Raw genomic sequence first — 22,552 nt, 5'->3', positions numbered from 1 at the left:
CCAATGTGTGAAAACAACATTGTTCAGTACAAACCCATTCAAACTAACACGCCACACATGCATCTAATGTGACCTAATAGCACTTTTTACAATAATGCTCACTCCGCAGCTTGCTCACAAAGCTGGCAGGCTGGCAGGTTAGAGCTTGTGATTGAGTCAATGAGACTATTATGTTCCCCATACTGCAGCCAGAGCCCATAACTTACTCAAATGCAGGCTGAGGAAAAGACCCCACAGTGCTTATGGGCCTGTAGGAAAATCAACACACACACACACATATGCTCATTTTAGCGTTGTTTAAGCATGCCAGCTTTAGCACTTAGACAGATGTACACCTACACATGCAGACACACTCTGCATTCGATCTAAATATACACTCACTGACTTTCAGGGTTTGTGGGAAATGTCAGAAAGTATATATCTGTGAGTCAGTGCATTTCATACTTGGTTTTCAACTTGAGCTGTCACACTTTGTAGCTATGATGCTATCACTTTGAGTAAAATCTGTACAGCAAGTCAATTCTGAGGTATCCAAGCGTGACACTGCACACCAGCCGAATACTCAGAACTGTCTTTGCTGGATTTCTCGGTACAGTGTCTCTATGACCACATTTTCCCATGATGGCACGCTTACACACACACACATAGACAAACACATTATGAAGACTAACAGCTGGGCTATCACAGCTGATAATTATTGAAGGTTTAAACACCAGATGAGTGTATAGTTTATTATACGGCCTCTTGGCCTAACTGTTTTCTGCCTTTACTCAGTAGTCAAGGGTCAGACCCCTCTCATCTTTGAGTTCGCCCCTCATTCCTGGTTCAGCTGCACACCTGTGCAGTTTTTAGTTGTGGTGTGTGGCTATTCCATTTACAAATTACATATGCAGATAGACATCTCACTCAAAATTATCTTCCTGCTATCTTTCTAAGAAAGGTGAAAACAATAGATGAATGCAAAGCCTTCAAGCTGGTAGAAATGTCTACTTTTCCAAGTACTACCTTTAAGCATAACAAATGAAATGACTATGTAAGTGGAGTATGTAATACAGGAAGTCTGTCAGAAAACAACTCCACAAGCAGAGCGGAGAATCTAAGTTATGTGCACAACTCACACCCACAACTACAGCTTGACTATAGGCCATAATCTGGTTCAGTTTAAGTGTGACAAGCAACTACATTGTCAGCCATAGGTTTACCTCATTTACCACCGTCTGCAACAGGGATGATGGTGGAGAAGAGGCTGTTGCTAAATGTTGTCCCAAATCCTTATTGTTTATGTGTGTTTACAGTGTCTGGCTGTCTGCTCTGTACAAAGAGCATCTATTGCATGTCTGTCTATAGTGAGGTTTCTTCCTGTTAAGGTATTCAAACCAAGGACCTGATGTTTGCTGAGCAGGAAAACTTTCCCAACATATCTTCCTTCGCCCTATTGGGTGGTGCCTTTGTGGGTTTTCAATGATTTGAGGTTTTATTATGTCCTGCTACTGTAAAACAATGCTGAATTCGCTCATGTTATGTATTAAACTGAGTCTTAAGATTGAGAAAAACTTTTTTTAGGCAAACATCCAAGCACACACTCAAATGACTGTAAAAAACACACACATACACAGTCCCACTACAGAATGGCAGGCCCCGGGGTGAGGGGGGCAGTCTCAGGTGTCATTTTTTTTCTTTGCCTCCACATTCATTACGCCTATAATCAGGTCGTAACCCAGTTGATGCCTTCATGAAACAATCTGCTGCTCTGCAGGCGTGTGGGTGTGAGGTATAGCGTGGCAGGGTGTGGAAAACCCTGGTCACACGAGGACCCCGCAGCTCCTTTGACTTTACCTGAGCATGGGCGAGTTGCCTTTTAATGTGAGGTAAACACATTAGGGTATATGTAATTACAGATTGAATGCGGTGTATAATTTGAGTCATCACAGAGAGAGTGAATGAACTGTGTAGGACGGTTTGGTGTTACTGTACTGTGGGAAAGAGGTGTGCAATGTATAGGAGGTCACTAATTGTGGGTTTGCGCCACCAGGGGGCAGTAGAATAGTTCCCGCAGGAGATGGAGGGGGTAGGGGGGGCTTTGCTGTAGGAATGCATGTCAGTTTTCTGGACTTTCTGCTTTGCCATTTTCAATTTCAGAGCACTGATGCATTGCATCTATTCTTGGTCCAAACACCTCCACCTCTAATTAAACTGCTACAGGTTTGTAGGCCCACTCATGAGGGGTGCGAGGTCGGCATTTTTTGTGGGCGTGATGGAAGAAGTGAGTCAAGTACAATATGGTGAAAGATGCACCAGAAAGGAAATGCTCTACTCTGATGCGAGGGGGTTGAAGATGAAGTGAAATGTTCTATGGCCAGAGGAGTAGTTTTCTCCATGATTACTCCTGCTGTGGTTTGGGGAGGCTGAAAAGTGTGACGGGGGAGGAATTTGTCTCTGCTCAGTTGTGGTCATTTATGAGGAGAAGGGTGTGAGTGCTTGTGGCTCTTTGTGATTGTGTGAGCCTGTTGAGTTTAAATGTGTGCTATTAAACCCTGATATTTGGAGTCTGCAATGGTGGGAGAAGTCTGGTGTAAGAGAATGAACACCAAAATGTAAAGATAAGTATAGCCCAGTGGTTTGGGAGATATGTAATGGGATAGGAAAAAAATAACAATGCCCTGCTTCAAGAATTTGCTCTTTTTTTTTTTTTTACTTTTCTAAAATATTGCAGAATTGGAATCGTCATTTCAGAGCTAAAATCAGAAGACAAGAAAATGTCTCTTTGACTTAGTGCTATGAGTGCAAAGTGCTATAAAAAAGGTTTGGACATGAATAGATTAAAGCGAATTAATTACAGCTGACAGTTGCATGAGTGAAATGTACGCAGATGCTTTCTGCAGCTCGGTGTCAGTCAGTTCATGCGCATATACTGTAGGCCTAGCGAGGTTTGTAGGGCAATTTCTCCAAAAGCAAGTGGTGTTGTGTTTGCGTCTGAGTGGGTGGGTGCGGGTGGGGTTTTTTGGGGGGGTTGCATCCATTCCCTGCTGGATGGCGAAAAGTGCAGCGCAGCAGAAATGCATTCCAAGGTGGGGGAGAGCTGCATGGGTTCCACGACTATCAGGTTCTTTGGCTGGGCTGCGGCTTTGGCTCAATTGTAGCTTAATGGCAGGAAAAGAGGGGAGAGTGTATAGATGATTAGTAGTGAAGGGGCCAAACCAGAGAAAAATGTTTTAGCCCCAACCTTTTATTGTTTATAGATAAAACGCTTTGCCAGAGCCATTAAAAGGCGAGCAGAGGGGAGAAAATTCACAGCCTGGGACCATTAAGAACAAAAACGGATTCACTTTAAGAAGAAAAAGCTGCTTGTTATGTGATGTTCAGTGTGTCAGTGCTTGCTGATACATGTGTATGTGTGTCATGTGTGTCGCTTGGAGAAGCCTGCAACAGGCCCTGTAGCCAGTCTGACTGCTAATGAACTTGGATCAGCGTCCGTGAGCGTTGGAGCTGAAAGGGCCCATTCTCCTGCTCAGCCGCAGCCACTCAGCTGTCACTAGCTGACCTACAGTTCTCTGATTATGTCACTGTTGCTTAGAAGGCTCCGCATTCATCCATCATTAGGCTACAAGTCTGGACACCCCAATCAAACGCCCTATTAAAACCTTCTACTGGTCTCTTTTCAGTTTGTTCACTGATTGCAGCTGCTGCTCTGTCCCGGGAAAACCAGTGTGCCAAGATAATGCAGTTTTGTCTCTTTTTGCTCTCCTTGAATCAGATAAAGATGAACATGGATAGATGTAGGTGTAGCTTTTATTTCATCACACTATCTGACAGCTGTAATTAGGATGCAGATTTCATTAAACATCTGATTAAAAAGAGGAAGTAAATAATAAGTTTAGGCAGCTTGTTCTTTTACCATCACATAATTAATAGCAAGCTGTATCTATAGACTGTCTGGATCCATCACACAGATTTAGATAGATACGAATTCTTACTAATAGATTTATAGAAATACTAGAATTTCCTTCTACAAGAGCACTGCTACTTGGAGAGTGTTAGTGCAATCAACTGTGATGGTGGTTTACTTGAAGTGAGGACTAACAGCTATAGCACTCCAATTACACGCCATTAATAATGTTACCTTTAAGCTTTTATTCAATTTGAAGTAGTGAGTAATATAAAAAAAACAGCCCACTACACGTGAGAAATTAGCTATACACACACAAACATTGTTTTTTGTGAGAGACTTGTGTGTTTGTTATTTTTGTCTGATAAAGTTAAACATGGTAAGCCTGGAGTCTGCACACTTGTATTGGAGACTAGTGGCCACGTACGGAACTGCAGTTTTGGCACTTCGGTGCTTTTTCTTTCAGCTCCTCCGTTTAGGAGTCACCAGCCATCCTGCAATCCATCTTCACCTATCCTTTGTATCCTCGTATGTCACACCAACCAACCCTCTGCATGTCCTTTTTTCTTCTATTTTCCTCCTGCCTGGCAGCTCCACATCCTTTGTTAGTGCCACCATCTCCAAACCAAGTCTCACTGCCATACGCAGCATAAAAGATGGGCATATCACACATTGGTTAATGAAGTCTAGCTCTGAAACCTCAAGATGAGCCTTCTCACCATCACCGTCTTGGTGCTTTGAAACCAGATAGGATGACTGAGGGATGGATCTAACTGTGAAACCCTGTTGTCATTGACTAGTGCCTTGTCACTCATAGATCGTTAGTCAGTGAGTATACCATGGATAATCCTCTTTTCTGACACAAAATGGCCTTAATTATTTGCCCAGTATGACCACAATTCTATGTCTGAGGCCATAAACTCATCAAAAAAGCCTTTACTCCTGGTAACCTTTAAGCAGTATAAAGGATGATTTTTTAAAAGTCTGACCATGTTATATTGATATTATAACAGGGGGTGTTTAATACAAACGCATTTACATTAACATTTTATTTGTTTCTATTCTAATTTTATACATTCATACCTGGGTGTTTTGATGGTTTATTTTTGCTTTTTTTTTGCTTGCAATCTGTGTCCCGAGTGCCGCAGGCGCTGCTTGTTTAGCCTTCTTGGATCTGGAGGAATCCATTGAGCGCTGGTCACCAGTAGCAACAGGCCTTTGGGAGGAGAAGGAGGGGCCTCGTGTCCATCCGTCCACATCTCTCTCGCTCTCTGCCATTCACCCCTCCCCTACCCTCACATGGGCTTTGCCTTTGGCTGAACGCTGGGATTCTTTCACAGAGGCTGCCGGTTGCCAAGAGAGAGCGAGCCCCAGAAAAGCTGGGCAAATGTATGTGGGTCACTGCGAGTCAGAAGGGGGCTTTTCATTCTCTTATTCGCTCCTTTTTTTCTCCTCCTTTTTGTTCCCGTGTTCTTTTTTGTCTCTTTTTGTCTCTTTGGCTCGCTCCATCCACCCTCATGAGTGAAAAGATAACACTGATTTGTGTCAGTCCCGTTTATGATTCTCCTGGACTAGCAGCTAAAACAAGGCCCAATAAGATATGGAATCTTGTTCTGTTGACTTATTAACTTCTCCCTCTGTGTGCACACATGTCCGAGCACCTCATTGTGCGTGTGTATTTATATAGATATATATATGTGTGTGTGTGAGTCTTTGGCTTGTGTTTCTGACCTATGGACAAACAAAACACTCTGTAAGAAGGGGACGGACTTCTCTAAAAAGGATCTAGAACAGATGTTTTGCTGGCTTCAGTCTCACTTCCTTTCACCAGCTCTTGACTTCTTCTTTCCCTTCCTCTTTTTTCTCTGATGGATGCTGAGTGGTTCGTGCTGTTTTTGTGGAAGCGTGTTGGTCTGGCTTGCTGCACAGACGCGGGAAAGTATTCCAGATCAGTAGACATCGTGTGCTATTGGACTTGGACTTAACATTGTATGTTTGTTTCTGCTTGCCACATGTGCTGCTTGTCTCCATCTTTCTGCCTGTTTACCTCTCTGTTAGCTATCAACAGACAATCAGAAAAACAAGCCCAGGGCCGCGATGAGCCTGTGAGGTTGATCAGTGCCATCTCAGCCAAATCTTTGAAATCTCTTTCTCTGTGTTCACACCTACAGAGGCTTCGTGTTAAAGGTAGTTTTGTTTAATTCGACCTGTGTCGCCTTTTGGGGCAGTGAAAGTGAGTGTGTGTACCAGAGTTCACCCTTTTTATGTCACCCCCCTTCCCAAGGTCGAGAAAGAGTTTGACAATGGGGTATAACGTCTAGATATCCCAGATATCCACATCAGAGCACTTGCTATTATTTCATTAGATTGAGATCAGGTCGTCTGACACTGCCCTCTTTCTCCTCTGCTCGCCCTTCTGTGGCAGAGTTTCTCATTTCAGCAAAGACAATGCCCTGTCTATCCTGCAGTACTAAGTAAATGTCAGGTACTGTCTACCCTCCTCCTCATCTATTCACTGAATGCTCTAGGGGCTGAGGGGTAGATATCCATCTAGCAGGGTCTGTATACATGTGAGCAACATAGTACAACTCCAGTCAAATCGGTGGATCAGGTTTCCCTACGTGTATGTAGTTTACGAGAACTTGCAAAAGCTCAAGAACAGATTTCAGGAATCTGTTTTTGAGCTGCTCATGTTAGCTCAGTGTAGGAGTTATGCATTGCTTTTCTTGAACTTGAGCACACTTCTCTCTCGCTCTCTCTCTCTCTCTCTCTCTCTATCTCTCTATCTCTCTATCTATCTATCTATCTATCTATCTATCTATCTATCTATCTATCTATCTATCTATTTGTCGTCCTTCTGAAATGTCAGCTCAGTGATAGGGATGAGGCTGTAATGCAAATCTAGGGTTGCTACTCCTGGAGGGCCTGACGGCATGTTATATTGTTAGGATAATAATTCCTCCGATATAAGACACCTCTAACCAGTCTTCAGCTCTTTCATATCCCCCTCTCTGCTATGGACATCTGGCAGACATACGCTTCAGGCTCACGGTGAAGGGAGGATGTGGGGGCAGGGATCGATTCCATAACTCTGCAGATTGTTGACTGAGAACTTCAGTTCTTCACTTTCACTGAGAGAAATATGGCTCTTTCAGGTGTTTTTTGTCCTGTTTTGTTTGGCACAACTGCATCTTTTCCTACTTTGACACGACAAGGGAAAAAAACCCTCCAAAAAAACCAATAAAAGTCACCTGATTTCCTGTCTATCGTCTGAGCATTTTTCTCCTCACTTCCTGTACGGCTGGTTTCCACCCGATATTTCTAGAAGCCCTGTCTTTGTGGTGTTGACAACAACATGTGCGCAGCAAACTTGTTGTAGGCTTCGCAGTGCTGTGAACAATAGGTCATATGTGTTGTATCTTTGTTTGTTTGTAAAGTTCCCCAAAGCTTAATTGCTATCAGACATTAACCACTGGAGCGGCTGTAGAGAGAAGGGAGGATGCCTTATAAAAGAGACATGGGATTTGAAATTCCTGCATGATTTATAAGATCAGATAAATGTTATTGAACTCAACAGGAGGAAGTTTGGACAGCTACATCGCACACAAAATATGGAACAATGAAAGGAAGACTTAGATATCAGAAGGACGATAATCTCCACAGCTATAGCGAATAACAGAAACAGCATTACGTTACTGGCTTTGCATTATCTTAACCTCCGTCTCAGCATCCCTCTGAGGCCCTCGCAGGAAGCCCGTCCACCTCCAGTCGAGCTCCATTCATCTGCCCCGTTTATTTTCTTTCCACTGCGCGTGTCCAGCAGGAGCTTTGCAAGTGACCTAGTTTTTGTCAAGACTCAATAGGGAGCATCGTGCCAGGGGCTCCTGATGCCAGACAGGTCCGGGGACAGGCCTCGTCAGATAGCGTGAGAGTGGAGAATCCTTCAGCAATGGAGGAACATTAATCTGCTGAATATTTTGTCAATTCATCAGATTGTTGTTATGGGAATATTGAAACCCTGCAACGGGCTGGCAACCTGTCCAGGGTGGGCCCTGCCTCTCGCCCTGTGGCAGCTGGAATATGATCAAACCCCTCCCTTTGACCCTGAATTGGGTAAGCAGAAGAAAATAGATGGATGGATGGATGCATGAATGGAATACTGAGAAATGCACATCACAACTACAGAAAGTTAAAGTGACATCTTTGTTATTGCTTTGTCTGATCACTGGTCAAAAATTATTTTGCTGTAATGCTAGATGGGGAAAAAAGATGTGTTTTGTGTTTTGCATAAATATTACTGAAACAAAGTTAAAGTGACATCTTTGTTATTGCTTTGTCTGATCACTGGTCAAAAATTATTTTGCTGTAATGCTAGATGGGGAAAAAAGATGTGTTTTGTGTTTTGCATAAATATTACTGAAACAATAAATACTTTTCTACATTTATGCAGAGCCATCACTGTATTAGCACTTTTGAATGGAGTACAAGGATACAGTGGAATGAAACAAACTCGGGTACCCCAAATTTGTGTTCTACGTAACTAATGTACTTTCCATTAGTGGAGTCCTGATTTGGAAGTGTGTGGGTGACTGGAGGGAATAAAATCTGTGTCTGTATTTGTGTCTGACTGATAACCAGCTGTAAGCCAGCTCTCTGGAGTCCTTGCTGTGGTTCTTACTATTTATTAGCTAAATTAGAAATTTATGGCGCACAGAAATTGGGGGTAGGGGGTGGGAAAACAACATCTGAAGATCAGAGCGGGGTCTATTTTGGTTGTTTGGCATTTTAATGTTACCAATCTCATCAGTAATGTTCGGTTGGCTGTTCTGGCCTTTTAATCCTGGAGGTACGCAGTTAGCTACCTCATGGAAAATGTGCATCATTACCACTCTTGGCCTGGTGTGCAACAAACATGCCAGCACACAAGGACACACATTCAAACACGCACTTATGAACATATACACACACATTTACGCACACACACACACACGCACAGGACTTAGTGTTTTAAAGCCAGACATAACAGAAAGCAACTTTGTCTGATGCTGGCTTACAATATTTCAAATGTCTGATCCATCACTTCCTGTTCCAGTGTGGGTAAAGGCGATCGGGGGAGGTGGGTGTTTTTCTGGGCATTTCAGTCTAATGAGCAATTCTTTCGCTGAACCAGACAGTTTATGGGGTGGCTGCCAGCCTCATTAAGAGCAGCTCTTAATTGCCCTTTTCTAGCCAAAACCCAAAAGCTAAAACATCTGCTGGACCATGAACCGTGTTCCTCCTCCCTGTACCCTCTTCCGCACTGCATTTTGCTCTGCCACTACCGACATCACAAACTTCCAAAACCAGCAAACGACACCATTGTAGGATGGCCTCAATGTGACATATTTTATGTCACGCTGTAATCAATTTTATAAACTCATTAGGAATCAACAACTACTGTTATTAAGCTGATTATAATGGAAATAAAAGAAAAAAAATGACTAAAGGTTAAGGTACAATGGTGTTTGTTATATTAAAATGAAAAGAAAATAAACTGTAAATAAAAGATGGAAGTAGGCACCATGAGCTTAATTTGGTGGAGCAGCTTGACTGTCACCATCTTGGCTTTTCAAAGGCGCACAAAAGAGATTTAGTTTTAAATGTTATCTGCTATCACTAGCACTGGCTAGCTAGCCTGGTTAGCAAGGTACAACCCAATTTCCCTATAGCATTAAAAAGAATGCTACTTTTGGCTAATGAAAAAAAATCTAAAAGTGTTTAAATTTAACCTCTAATATAATTTGAATGGGATTATATAGAAATGCACCCCAGTGCAGTTTTTCTGAGGGGAAACTAATTATAATTATCTTTATTTTTTGCCTTTTAACATGAAAATCTATAATAACACCATTCCCAAGTGGTCACCAAAGGAACTGCAGTTTTGGCTTCATGTTTGGCTGCTTTGTTAGGACACTGCCAGGCACAGAGCTGTGTTTCCCAGTAACAGAGCTGGAGGCCCAATAAAGCTTTTGCAGTAATTTTCTTACTTAATTTGGCATTGGGTTTGTTCATCACCCATTGCCTCAGCTACCAGTTTTCTTCTTCCTTATATTTTGCTGATAAATTTCCCCTTACTTGACACATTGTCATCACCAAATAGCAGCAGTTGAAGCAGAAGTCCTTTTGAAGTCACCAGTTCCAAATGCACGTGTCTTGTGCCCCTCTCTCGCAATAGCTGATTGCTTTAGAAATTTTTGTGCTGATTCAGTACGAATTAAACAACCTTGAGCTCTGCATCCTCGCCGCTAAACTGTTGCTTAACTTCCCGAGCAGCTGCCTCCTGCACTTGGGCGCGCTGATTTAATGTTTTCAAGTTACTGTGACATGAATCAGATTACATTATTTAGTCACAGAAAGTTATTGACAGACCAGCTTTCCCTTTGCAGAGCATTTAAATGAGTGCCTTTCAGCTGATTGTTTCAGTATTTTTTGTCTCCTTTTCTCATCAGGACATAGTTTCAAGGAACTGTAGGCAGCTGTTCCGATTGAACAGCTGTCCTTTAGCAGCACCAAAACAGTGAAACATGGCATTTCCCTCCAAGTTATTGAAACCTACAGCAAACACTCAAAGAAAACTTGAAACTGGACGTGACCACAATTCCAAATTAATGCTCTGTGTCTACTGCATGTGTAAATTGGGAAGTGTTTTCTTCATAGCAGCTTTTAGGGGAATAACATCACATCACAGTGGTAAGTGGCCAAAAAATTAACAGATGCATGTTTAAACTCTTACATACTTGCTTTCATAAGCCAGCTGCACACGTATTCTTCGCCTGTAATGTCCAGTTTGGAGGAAAGTACAAGCTGTTCCCAAAAAGGCTAAAATAGCAACTGTTTTTTTAAAAAAGGAAGAAGGTATACCTACATTCAAAAGACTGAATGCATACCTGTACAGCTTGAAGTAACTTTAAACAGTGAATGGAAAGTGCTGAAGATAAATAAAGTAGCACAAGAAGGAACGCAGTTGATTTGATTTACTGTACCATGTCCCAGATCAAAGCTAAGCTCCACATTGCCATGGTTGCATATCTTTCCTTGTGTCTGAGCTGAAGAAAGTTGTAGGAGGCTGTGGGAGAGTTTAGCCTGAAAAGACCTGATGATAAGTTTCCCAGATATAGAAAGGCTGCTTGGAGACTGATAAGACAAGCAGTTTGGACAACATCTTATTGTCAGGTGCCCAAGGTCGCTAATTCCCAGTGTGTGGCAGAGGCTTTGATGATGAGTCACCGTGTGGTCAGTGTGTTCTTTATTCAATCTGTGAGAGATAGAGAAGAGAAGAGAGAGCTTCTGGGATAACAGATCATGACCCCATTAAACAAAGCAGTAGCTCAATAGAGGAGCTTCTTGTTCTGTCTTCACTTTCACTGTATTCGTTCTGTATTGAAACCACCTGAGACCTTCTCTTGCGGCAAATTAAAATGATACTAAAACAGTAAACAATATGCTCTTTTTTTATATTTACATGTGGCAAAAACAGATTTCCAACAATGGAAAATGAAAAACAGAATATTTCAAATTATTTGGCCTCCTATTTGTGGGGTTTTTGTTTTTTTCGCCTGCTCTAAAACATACAACCGGGAACATGGTCACCGAGCCGCGTGACAGATTTGTTTGTAGGGCCTACATGTCACAACAGCCTGCCCCGATCCCTCCGAGTACCATGTTGTGTTTGGGTGTGCATTGCCCATTGATTACCTGGCTGGGAGAGAGACGGGAGAGGAGGGGAAAAGTGTGGGAGTGGGTTTGCGAGAGCGTGTGCGGTGGAGGTTTTCTTGACTCTGGCAGGCTGTGGACAGCTGGACCACCAGTTCGAGTTTCTCCTCACAGCGAGGCTGAAATTTCAGCCACTGAAAATCGAGGGTAATAAACGATTGGGGCTCTCAAAACAACCCCTCTGTGTGTTTTTTTTTGCTTCCCGCCCTTTCCTTATTTTTCCTGTCCCAGTTCCTTTACCCTGGCCTGGGCTCGGCTCCGACAGGCACTGGTATGATAGAAAATGTGATTATGTCAAAATATTTGACTCCAAACTTGGTCAAACGGTTAAAAAAAAAAAAGTAGAAAGAAAACCTTAAAAGCGTTAGAATTGTGTTGAATCAGCAAAGCACACAGCTGTTCTGGGCGCAGCGTGGTTCACGTGGTTGGAATCATTTCTTTACCACAGTGGCTGTGTTCTTCGTGATCTAAGGTCAGCCATCTTGTTGTTTTTTTTGTGTGTGTGTTTTTTTTCAGTTGTGATTTTGAGGAAGTGAGAAGTGCTGATGAGACAGCTGTGTAAAAGCACTGCTGCAACTGGGATGAGTAACAGCAAGATGAAGCAACGCTCGGACATGACTGGGGAAGTGGGAACACAATGGAGATGCATCTCAGGTTGAATCATAGTGACAGTAACTTGAAATTAAAGATGAACAAACCAGCAGCGATTAGTCATCACTTGCTTGTGTGCATTTTCAAGTCTTTTGTGTGAGCTTACATAATATACAAGTTGTGGTTCCAGCTTTTGAGTTAAGAGAGACTTAAAAGGTGACTGTATGTTTCTTCATTAATACAGCTATGCAGTTACAAAGAAGATTTATAATACCTATAATACTATAACATACTATAACAACACACCCATTACATCTGAGCGATATAATGGGTCCTGTGGTGTTGGTGATGTTACTTTCTAGGCCATCATACTCCAGAGAGAGGCCTCACAGACAGCTAATAACACAGTGATGCTTCTTTGGGACCCTTGAAAGCCAGATTTAAATGCACTTACATTTTGTTTTTAAGCTTGTAAGTTAATTCTGGAAAGGAGCTATTCCCCAACAGAGTCTGTTGCTCTTTAAGAAAAAGGAACTTCAGTCCTCATGGTCCAATATTGCTACAGCCAGCACTGTGTGCCGGTGCCAAAGGACAACTTGTGTGTTACTTTGTGACATCAGTGTCTAATAAAAGAATTGAAGTCTTTAGATGGTAATACTTTTTAACAAAAGCTCCACACCACTTGGTGTAAAGTTTAATTTTGAACAGCAGAGTAAGCCAGCGTAGCTGTGCGCACTGGCTTCTTTTCTTTATGCAATTCCAAACTAAACACGTTCCGGTTCCAGCTCCGTATGAAAATTATTGCTTTGAAAAATTCCTTGCTGGGAATTATATGAGAAGATTGATACCGCTCTCATATTGATTGCATAAAGCTACAGCAAACTGCTTCTTAGTTTGGCATAGTACAAAGACTTGAAACAGCTGTGTCTCAGTTTAAATAGTTGGGACACTCCCTTGTAGGACATGATGCACTGTGCAGTTGTGTATGACAGTTGTGTTGTGTCTCAGTCAAACAGGCTTAGAGACCAATAAGTGACCCCCCTGAGAGCCTCTGGAGTAAACGTGTATTTGGCGAGTGGTTGCTGGAGGTAGGTGGCTGTTGCTAGGTGAAAACCATCACAAAGAAGGTTCTGCACCGAAAACCTCCTTATGATTGCTTTGGCCAGCTGCAGATTGCAAACACACCCCATTTACACTCTGAGCTGTGGTGAAACAGCAGAAATGCAACATAAGCTAGAAACGGAGAATGTTTGCCTTCAGATTAAAAGTTGTGCCTTACCTCAGAAACCAACATGTTTAAAAGGTGCAGCTTTTACTTTGAAGTGTCTAGATTGCTTAGAGAGTAAATGGCAAGTGTTTGCAAACAAATCAGTCTTCCATGCAAAAAAAGTGACAAACGCTGGAACATGTTAGCAAACAAGCCATTCTCAAGAAGGCTTTTGGTGCAGCGTGGTGTAACTCCTTGTGACAAAGTTCATGCTTGCAACCAGCAACCATTCACCAATCAGTAGCAGAATTCACGCTTTTCTCTAGCAATCAGTGGTCACTGACCAGTTAGGACCTTACGCCTGTGTTAATGCAGCTATAGCAATCCTTTAGCAAGCCAGTAACCACCTGTAGCTGGGTATTTTTCACTTCCAAAAAGTTGCTAATTTAACACTCAGCTCTTTTGCATTATGAGCACCTGATGCAAGTTCTTGTAGTGCACTTCATGTAGCTGTGTAAATATGATTTGACACACAACAAAGCCTTATGTATACTGTACAAGTATGATTGTGGCATCCTGTTGTTAAGTAGTGAAAAAGCATATTTACCTGTATTTGTTGTGCCCGATTCATCAGTTTCTTAAACACGAAATTACTCACTTTTTTTAAGGGCATCAGCTATAAATATAAGCAAACTTATAGCAAAACCGACACATGGACAGATCGTCCAAGCAGAGGTTTCAGGCCAGCTGTCAGAAAGCTGAGCTCACCTCTCTTCTTACTCAGCAGAGCATAAAAAAAACACACACACACTCTTGTCTCTTCATTTCCTTGCTCTTTCTTTACCCCCTCCTCCCCTCCCCTGCGCCGTGTGATGAATGGAAGGTATGAATTCTCCGCGGCCTCCCCTGGTTTTTCTCTGAGGCCCTCAGCAGCTGAACAAACAACACGCTCTCAACTTAAAGGCGCAATCAAGAATTTATTGGAACCATGTACGTTTTGGGTATATTTGTGTATGGTCCTGAAGCACTTGCGCGGTAACATGGAAAATACTCTTTTGTGCAGTTGTTGTAAGTCAAAACCTGGATCTTTTCTTTTATTTCTTCATTTTGAAAGTGTAAACAAACCCTTTATGAGCTCAGACTACGCAGTTGGATGCTCATTTATCAACACCTAAGGTAAAGAATTTCAATGAATAAAAATGAAAAAATAAAATAAAATAAAAATACGCCCACACCCAAATAAATCATAACATAAACAAAGGCAGTAACAAGTAACCCTCTCTCAAGTTCTGTCTTTAAAACATGTGGATTCAGACTCATAGAGGTGCTGGTGGTCATTGTGGGAAAGAAAAGGGTGTGCTGTTGGTCAGGTCTGGAGGGGTGGTCCTGGTCAGGACTCAGGCCCAGCTGTTGTGGCCTATTTATCCATGCCACAGCTCCAGAGGTTGTGGTAGTGGTAGAGGGTTGGATGAACTGGTGAGGCAGAGCATGAAACAGAGAGTCTGGATGACAGGAGCGGGGGGAGGAAGACGAGATGGATGACGATGATGAGAAGCAGATGGAGGGCGTGCTTTTTTAAAATTCTTTTCTTAAAAACGCTATCAGACTGTGACGCAGGTTGAGCTCTCCAGGTGCATTGTGGGTAGCCTGTGTAAATACATGCCCAGCTTCTTGTGGCTCCAGATTGATCGCCATGGGCTGCCTGCGGTAATGCAGCTGTGCGCATCAGTGGGAGAACTATCACTGGCTTAAAATACCAAAAATCGTACTTAAGGAGAAGCACAAAATCATTATTGGCAAAATATAATTAAAATATCAAGAAGTAAAACTTTTTGCTTAACTTTCCAACGTGAGTCGACCAAATTCCACTGCATAACTGTTAGTGCATTTTAACTATGAAAAAGGAAAAGACAGGTGGGATTTACATTTCAGACCTCTTGGACCTTCAGTAACAGGGGAAGGATTTAGCCTAATCAATCTAAAGGCCACTCATATAATATGGAAATACTACTAAGATACTAAGTATCTTATTATAGTACCTGAGTAAATGTACCCACTTTCTAGTCCAACAAGTGAGGTGAGGCTAATCATGAGATGATGTGAAATACACAGTGAAACATTGGAGGCTTGACAGCTCTTTAACGATCTGCAGGCTTTAACGATTCGACCGGTCTTCTATTCCTCCCCCCCGCTCGCTCGCCCGACCCACCCACCCATGCATCCACCCACGCATCCACCCACCTCTCTGCACGCTGCAGCAGCCAGCAGCCAGAACATTCCTCACACATCTGGCTGCTGAGTCTTTCCCATACGCTCTCCCTCTCTCTCTCTCCCACCACCCTCCACTACAATTACCCACAAGTCCTGTGTTCTCCTTTTCTCTTTTCTTTTTATTATCCTCAGCCCCTCCTCAGCCTAAATCATAAAAGCATGGAGCGCACAAACGTCATTTATAGTTATGATTTAGAAGGAAAGAGGCTTTTAGCTGTCCATAGAGATGTGCCATCCAGAAATATGCTTTTTTTTTTCATGTCAGTCGACTATGTGTTGCCAGAACTTATGAAAGCAAGACAAACATAATGAATCAGTTAACCAGTTTGAACTGTAATTTCTTCTCTAGATAACTGTTTGCCCCTTGAGATGATTGTGCTGTTTGGAAGGGAGGCAAGTGAAGCAGGAATCAGTGAGTGGGAGTGGGAATGAGAAGAGTTTCTGATGATAAGGATGTCTTGTGGGACCTGGTGTGTGTTTTCCACTGTTGAAAATTAATTATATTTAGGTACCTTTACTCAAGGGCATTTTTCACGCACTTACTTTACTTGAGTATATCTAGTTTGTGCTCCACTTTATTTCAAAAGGAAAGACTTCTTTGTGCTGTAAACTCCACTGCTTTTATCTGATAGCTACAGCTGGTTACGTTTACAGTAATATTTAAGAATTATGTTAAAGGATAAACTGGTTACCTCACCAAAAAAACTGTTTGGAGTTGGGCCCCTAATCACATTTGACATGGACTGTAAGCTGTTGCATCACAGAAGTGTCTAACCTCTACTCCACTGATGATTTTTATCTTACGTGTCACAAGAAACAAAGAACTACAACTACTTAGCAACGTGTGTTTTAAAGAAAGAAACCTCGGAACAGGTCTTTCAAGTAGCATAGTAGCAAAAGAATTTACTGTTGGTTGAGCAGGTATTTCATCTACTTTCCACCAAAATATCCAATCTCTGTGCTTTGGACGTTGGGATTTTGCCCTGTGTTAAAAAGTTCCTTTTTTCTAGTATTTAGTTTTTTTTAATTGTGTGTTTTTCACTAACTGCTTGGTTAGGATTAGGTAACACAAACTACTTGGTTAGATTAAGAAAAACATAATAGTTTGGGCTAAAAAAAAATCATAGACAATATAAAAGATGAATGTAGCGTTTTGACTGCTGCCATTTTCCTTTCAAAAAAATGGATGTGACGAGGAGCGGCTGGTCTGACTGTGCGGCTGCATGCTCATTGGCTGTCAAATTGTGATTAATAGGTTGCTAGCCAATGAGGATAATGGTTTCATACCGCAAAAAAACCCACGTAATTTTGAATGATTTTATTCATCCTGTCCCAAGATGGGTGACTGAGCCCAGGATCTATTTCCATAGGCAACCACAGCCATCGCCATCTGGTGGCCTTCATATAGAATGCAGGTTTAAAGCACGAACGCATTCGCTTCATGTTCCTGACCAGGAAGCTGCGTCCATGTTTTATACTGTCTGTGGTGAAAATATAGCCCTTTACATCATTAACTCTGCACTTTAAGCTTAAAGGTAAACCCTGCCTTTATCCTTATCTCTATCCTTAAGAAATGTCCATATTTGACAAGCTGGAAGTGAGACTCCTTTCAGCCTCGCTAAGACCAGGTGCATCACAGCATCAGCTCAACCTTGTTCATATCTTTTAGACAAAAGTGCTTTGGCAAAATGTCAGTATGTGATGTCACTGAAATAAAAACAGAACAGAGACGATTAGGATTTTTATTTTGTTGTGGAAAATGAGTTTAATGAACTAAACCTTGACCAATGAGATTTTTTTGGCATTGCAAAAAATAAGCACACAGAGAGATATTCAAACCATGGCATTGGCTCATTTGCCTAAAATGTATTTCTTTTGGACACCATGACCACAAAACAACAGGGAAAATTCAGACGAGCCCACCTGCCACAGGAGGAGTTTATGTGAAGAACAAAGACTTTTTGTATTTTGTTCGTTGTGTTCCTGTACTGTATATGTAAGGCGATTCTTTTCGTTTTTGCTGGATTGTCGCTTTTAAGTGCTTCTTCTGTTTTCGCCATTGTTGTGTGTGAGAAAGCTGCTCAGAGGTCAGAGGTTGATGGGACATAGAGTCGGTCAGTGCTGACGCGTCTCCGGTGAGCCACATGTCTGAGCGTCCACAGGAAGTGAGGGCGCATGCAAGGGGGCGCGCATGCAGGAAGGCGCTTTGGTGTTACTCCCCACCAGGAAAGAACTATTGTTAAAAGTACCCGACTGTGTTTTTATCTGAAGGCAGTGTTTACTCCTGCTTTGTCTGTAATCTCAGGCCCGTCGCTCCTGTACCTCCCACCGTTGGCGCTCGGCCACACATTTGTCTTGCAGCTCTTGTGTTTTTTAGATAGTGGCTTACTTTCACACAGTGGGAACAATTGTTGCGACACTTGAGTGCCTGCTATCTGAATTGGATTAAAGGTTTGTTTGGAGCTGGATAACACCCACTAGAACTGATATGGTGGGAATACATATGACTAAGAGCAGTGTGTGACACTACCTAACAATACCTGTAAGTTTAAAGGGGGAAGCAGGGGAGAAGGAGAAGACAATAAAAGAAAGAAAAGTAAACTAGAAGTTCTGTCAAGCGTGAACTCTCAGATCCTTTAAAGCAGTTTTAGTCCCGTGGCCTTGGCATTGAGTTCTGCTTCTATGTTGTTTTTATTCTGATAAAACCAATCAACCCAGGAGGAAAGAAATCAGACACGTTTCAATGTCCTTTACCAAGAATCACAACAAACACTGCACTAAGAAAACAAAAGTTCCTTGGCTAACTGGTGCTAAACAGATTTATGGCCACTAACTGAAGGACTGGTTCGACACCTACATGGTTCATTTGTTTTATTTGAGGAACATTTCATTGTTCCATGTGGCTCCTGTTAGTTTGATCTTTGGATCTTAACTCTGCAAGACTTCTCACAGTTTGGTGTTGCTGTGATCCAAGTTTCTTTACAACCAGCTTCCCTGTGCGAAAGTATGACCCTGCTCATAGGGTTAAATGTAAAGTAAGAGCTCTATGACCCTAGTGAGTCTAGTATGTTTTGAATTTAGAATCACTTTAATGTTTTTTTCAGAAAGAAAACCCATGATAATATGTAATCAAACTATTGAACTGTACATAACCAACCAACCCCACTCATATCGCCTTTTCTGTCACTTCAGTATCGGACTGTACACTGTTCTTCTGCGTTCCTGCTCTCTCGGCTGAAATCCCCTGCGTCTGCCTTTAATAGAAATGGAAATTTGAGGCCCTCCTCTCCCGCGGCTCACCGTCTCCTTGCTCCACTCCCCCAGAATGAGCCAGGATGTTTTGAGAAGTGGGATATTGCTCCTAATGGATTCCAAACACCACAAAAGTTTATTAGGAAGCAGGGCATCGTAAAGTACGTCGGAGGTGGGAGTGAGGGGTGAGTGGGAGGAGGGGTGGGAGTGTGCATGGTTTCTGTTTTGTTGTAGTTGAATATTCATTTTTAGCGACATTAACCCACTTTACTGGGTCTGTATTTTTAGCACAGCCAGGTGCTTCATAGGCTTCTCAGATGAACATTTTCTTTTTCTGTCCTCTCCTGCACAGCTTTTCTGGTGTGGTAGATGCAAATCTAATGACAACATCTGGATGACTATACATGACCTTGGTCAGGCTCGACTAGTTGCTTTCAGACCGTATATTGGATGCTGTTTGATTCTAAAGAATACAATGAACCGGTGGATTTTCCCATACCAGTATTGCTAAAGGTATATGTGCCACAGTATATCTAAATCATGGAGCTTCATTGTTCTGGTTATCCACACAGTTTTTCAACTGCTTGACCAATTCAGGATTGCAGGGAGGTTGGAAAGTATCTTGGCTTCCACTGGGAAAGATTCGGGGTACATCCTGGGCAGGTTGCCAGTCCATCACAGGTCCAACATAAAGAGACAAACAACTGTACATGCTTGAATTCACAACTATGGACTGTGGGGTAAAGGCTGAGTACACAAACAACATGCAAACGCTACATAGAAAGGCCGCAGCCATGAAAGCCAATGCAGGGCCTTCTTTGTGTGATCATCATGCAGGGACTATTAAAGAAACTCTTCCACACTCTTCTATCTATTAAGAATCTGTATACTTATGGGCAACTAGTACCACAAAGATCAAGATATACAATAAAAACCTGATACATCTTATTCCCATTTGCCATAAATATTCTTTAGTACACAAAAACTATTAAAAGTACATCACTGAGCAACACAGTGGTTTTCTTCCTGCACTGCAATAAACATGGCAAATGTTGTTAATTTGAAGTTAGTTGCTGTTCCCCAGCATGCTGCTGTGAATAGCCACCGAAGCATCAAATGTCTATTAATGTGTGCAGTCCACAGCAAATGCACTATTTGGCTGATGTTAGCTAGAAGCTTAGTTGCCCAACTGTCTTATAAAATTACAAAGCCTTTATTAACAAATGTGAAACTATATATTTGTAACCTTTATGTCATCAGTATGAACAGATGGACTTGGAGCGACGTGCCACAGGCAGGTTGGAAACATAAGAAAGTGCTGGAAAACACACTGAAGCTGCTCCTTAAAGTGTAAAAAACAAACGTATGTTGGTTTCAAGTTGTTTTTTGAATGCAAGACTAACATAAAAAGCAATTTTATAACTGAAATGATTACCTAGAGGATTGTTACAACCACTAATCATAGTATAAATTGAATACTGAAATACTGAAAATGTTAATGATGCTGAAGTTTTACAACCTTTTTTTTTTTGCAGAGCTTCGGATAAGGAGATTGATAGAGCTGCTTCTATCTTTAGATAGTAATAGCAAGCATAAATCTTGTGGTGTATTGTGTGTTGGGGTGCAGATGATGTGCACGCACATATGCTTCTGCATAGCTGTGTGTGTAGCCATCCAGCAAAGGCGAACGGAAAATGTGAAAATAGATTGAATGCCTTTGCAGTGTGTTGGCTTGCGTGTGTGTGAGTGTGTGTGCGCATGCATTCATGGCCTCCTCTTGGCTAGGTCCATCTTTGCGTCAGAGGCCCTAATCTGGTCCTCTCCTCACAAAGCCTGTCTTTGATGTGATTCTGCTGCTGCTGCTTCCTGCCATGTTCAAATAAAGCTTCACAATCAAATTGAGTCTGCCTCTACTGAATGCATTAGCGTTTAATAGCGTTATTGATCAAGCTGGAATAATTGTACAAGCCCCTCTCACAATTCCTCCCTGCCTCTAGGCTAAACCCCCCTACCTCTGCAATGCCAGCACTGCTTCAGAAGTGAAGCAGTGAGTTGAGGAATCCTGGCAGGAACAAATACCCTCCAATGACTTTCCCTCTCAATGGGCGATGTGAGGCTCTTTAGAGAAAAGATGGGATTGCATTTGTGATTTCCTGCTTGATCCTTTAATCTTTTTGGTCTCTTTTCTTAGACAACAACACATAATTTCACTCCTCAGATGCTTGGTTGGCCCATCCAGCTCAGCAAAGTCACTTGTTGATTTACAGAAAGGAATAGCGCTGCAAATTTGCTTTCTTGCTAAGAATTAAACAAGCTACATATATAAATATCTAAAATCTTCTCAATTTAATCCATAGAAACCTGAAGAGTAGAAATGACAGGCTGGGATTTTCCACAAAGCTGTGTACCGGACTTCTTGGCTGAGATCAGTAACTTCTTGAGGCCTACTAACAATTGTGGTCCTCTAAATTCAGTATGGTGCATTTTTGCCACTTTGATGGGTAACATCTTAACTGGCTTAGTTTGTGATTGCATCCAGACTTTGTGGTGGCGTACTTGGTAATAGAAAGTGCTGGGGGGGGGGGGGGGAGTAACTTGTTGTAAAGTAACTCATTAGTAACGCAACATTTTAGTTTTGCACTAATCAGTTAGTAAAGTTACTTTGTCAGATACACAATTTAAAGTTTTGCCGTATTTCCCTTTGTTCCCTACTAGCTTCTGTTGCACTCTATGCACGTTGCAGGCAGCTGCATTAAAGGGGCCAGTGTTGGAAATATTCACATTACTTTTAATTTTTTGGCTAAATAAAATGCAGTGAAATGCAAATTGTGCATGAAGAACATTCAGTGTCTGTCAACTGCAATGAGCTCTAATTCAAATTTGATCAAGGACATTTACAAACTGCTGCACAACTTATGGATAATATGACTACAGTGGGCAAGAAAATAAGAAGGGGTGTTCAAGTTTAAGTTACCCAACACTGATCACAGAATAATGTTATAGAACAACTTACATCAGCTTAATTACTGCCCTTTAGGAGGTGCTGATAGAAAGCAAATGTGCGTGTTTTCTAAAATATCAGACTCTTCTTTGAAGTTATTTTTCCCCACAGATCATTGGCTGTGCCTCTCCAAGATCGTGCATTGAGAGAGCTGGCGTCTCTGTTCCTCATCAGTGGACTCCTGACAGACGTGCTTTCCAGCCCCAATAATCATCCTCAAAAATGAGGGGAGATGTTTTCTCTGGTGCTCACTGGGAACAGAAAAGCGCAGTGGGAGGGGAAGAAAAGGGGGAGTCAGCTGAAGATTGGAATTCTCCGAGACATGCTCGGCCCCCGCCTCCACGGGCCTTGCTGAGCCAACTTAGCCGTTAAATCTCCTTTCTTCTTACTGATGACCCGTGAGTGATGTGGAAGGTTGGGTCACAGGTCAGCTGAGTATTGGGAGGAAGGGCATGATGGCGATGATGAAGGTGGCAGTGGTATCGCGGTTAAACAAAGATGGGGCAAAGCCAGGCGAGGAGGCGCACTTGTCTTCTGTTTGTGTAATCCATCCAATTTGGATTGTTAAATCTAAATCTGTTACGGATTCATC

General features: G+C 42.1%; 1 long non-coding RNA gene across 2 annotated transcripts in view; it reads left to right on the top strand.

The window, feature by feature from the left end:
- The first annotated feature begins 7,708 nt into the window (after positions 1 to 7,708).
- The window catches only part of LOC134645475 (uncharacterized), a 50,560-nt gene continuing 35,716 nt past the window's right edge, over positions 7,709 to 22,552 (top strand). For both annotated transcript variants that reach the window (XR_010096562.1, XR_010096563.1), the window contains exon 1: positions 7,709 to 7,999. This is a non-coding gene — a long non-coding RNA (uncharacterized LOC134645475). The remainder of the gene's footprint in view (positions 8,000 to 22,552) is intronic.

This window comes from Pelmatolapia mariae, linkage group LG16_19 (assembly GCF_036321145.2).
Source record: "Pelmatolapia mariae isolate MD_Pm_ZW linkage group LG16_19, Pm_UMD_F_2, whole genome shotgun sequence".
In the NCBI taxonomy this organism is placed as follows: Eukaryota; Metazoa; Chordata; class Actinopteri; order Cichliformes; family Cichlidae; genus Pelmatolapia; species Pelmatolapia mariae.
This window is presented reverse-complemented; position numbering and strand designations above follow the sequence as displayed.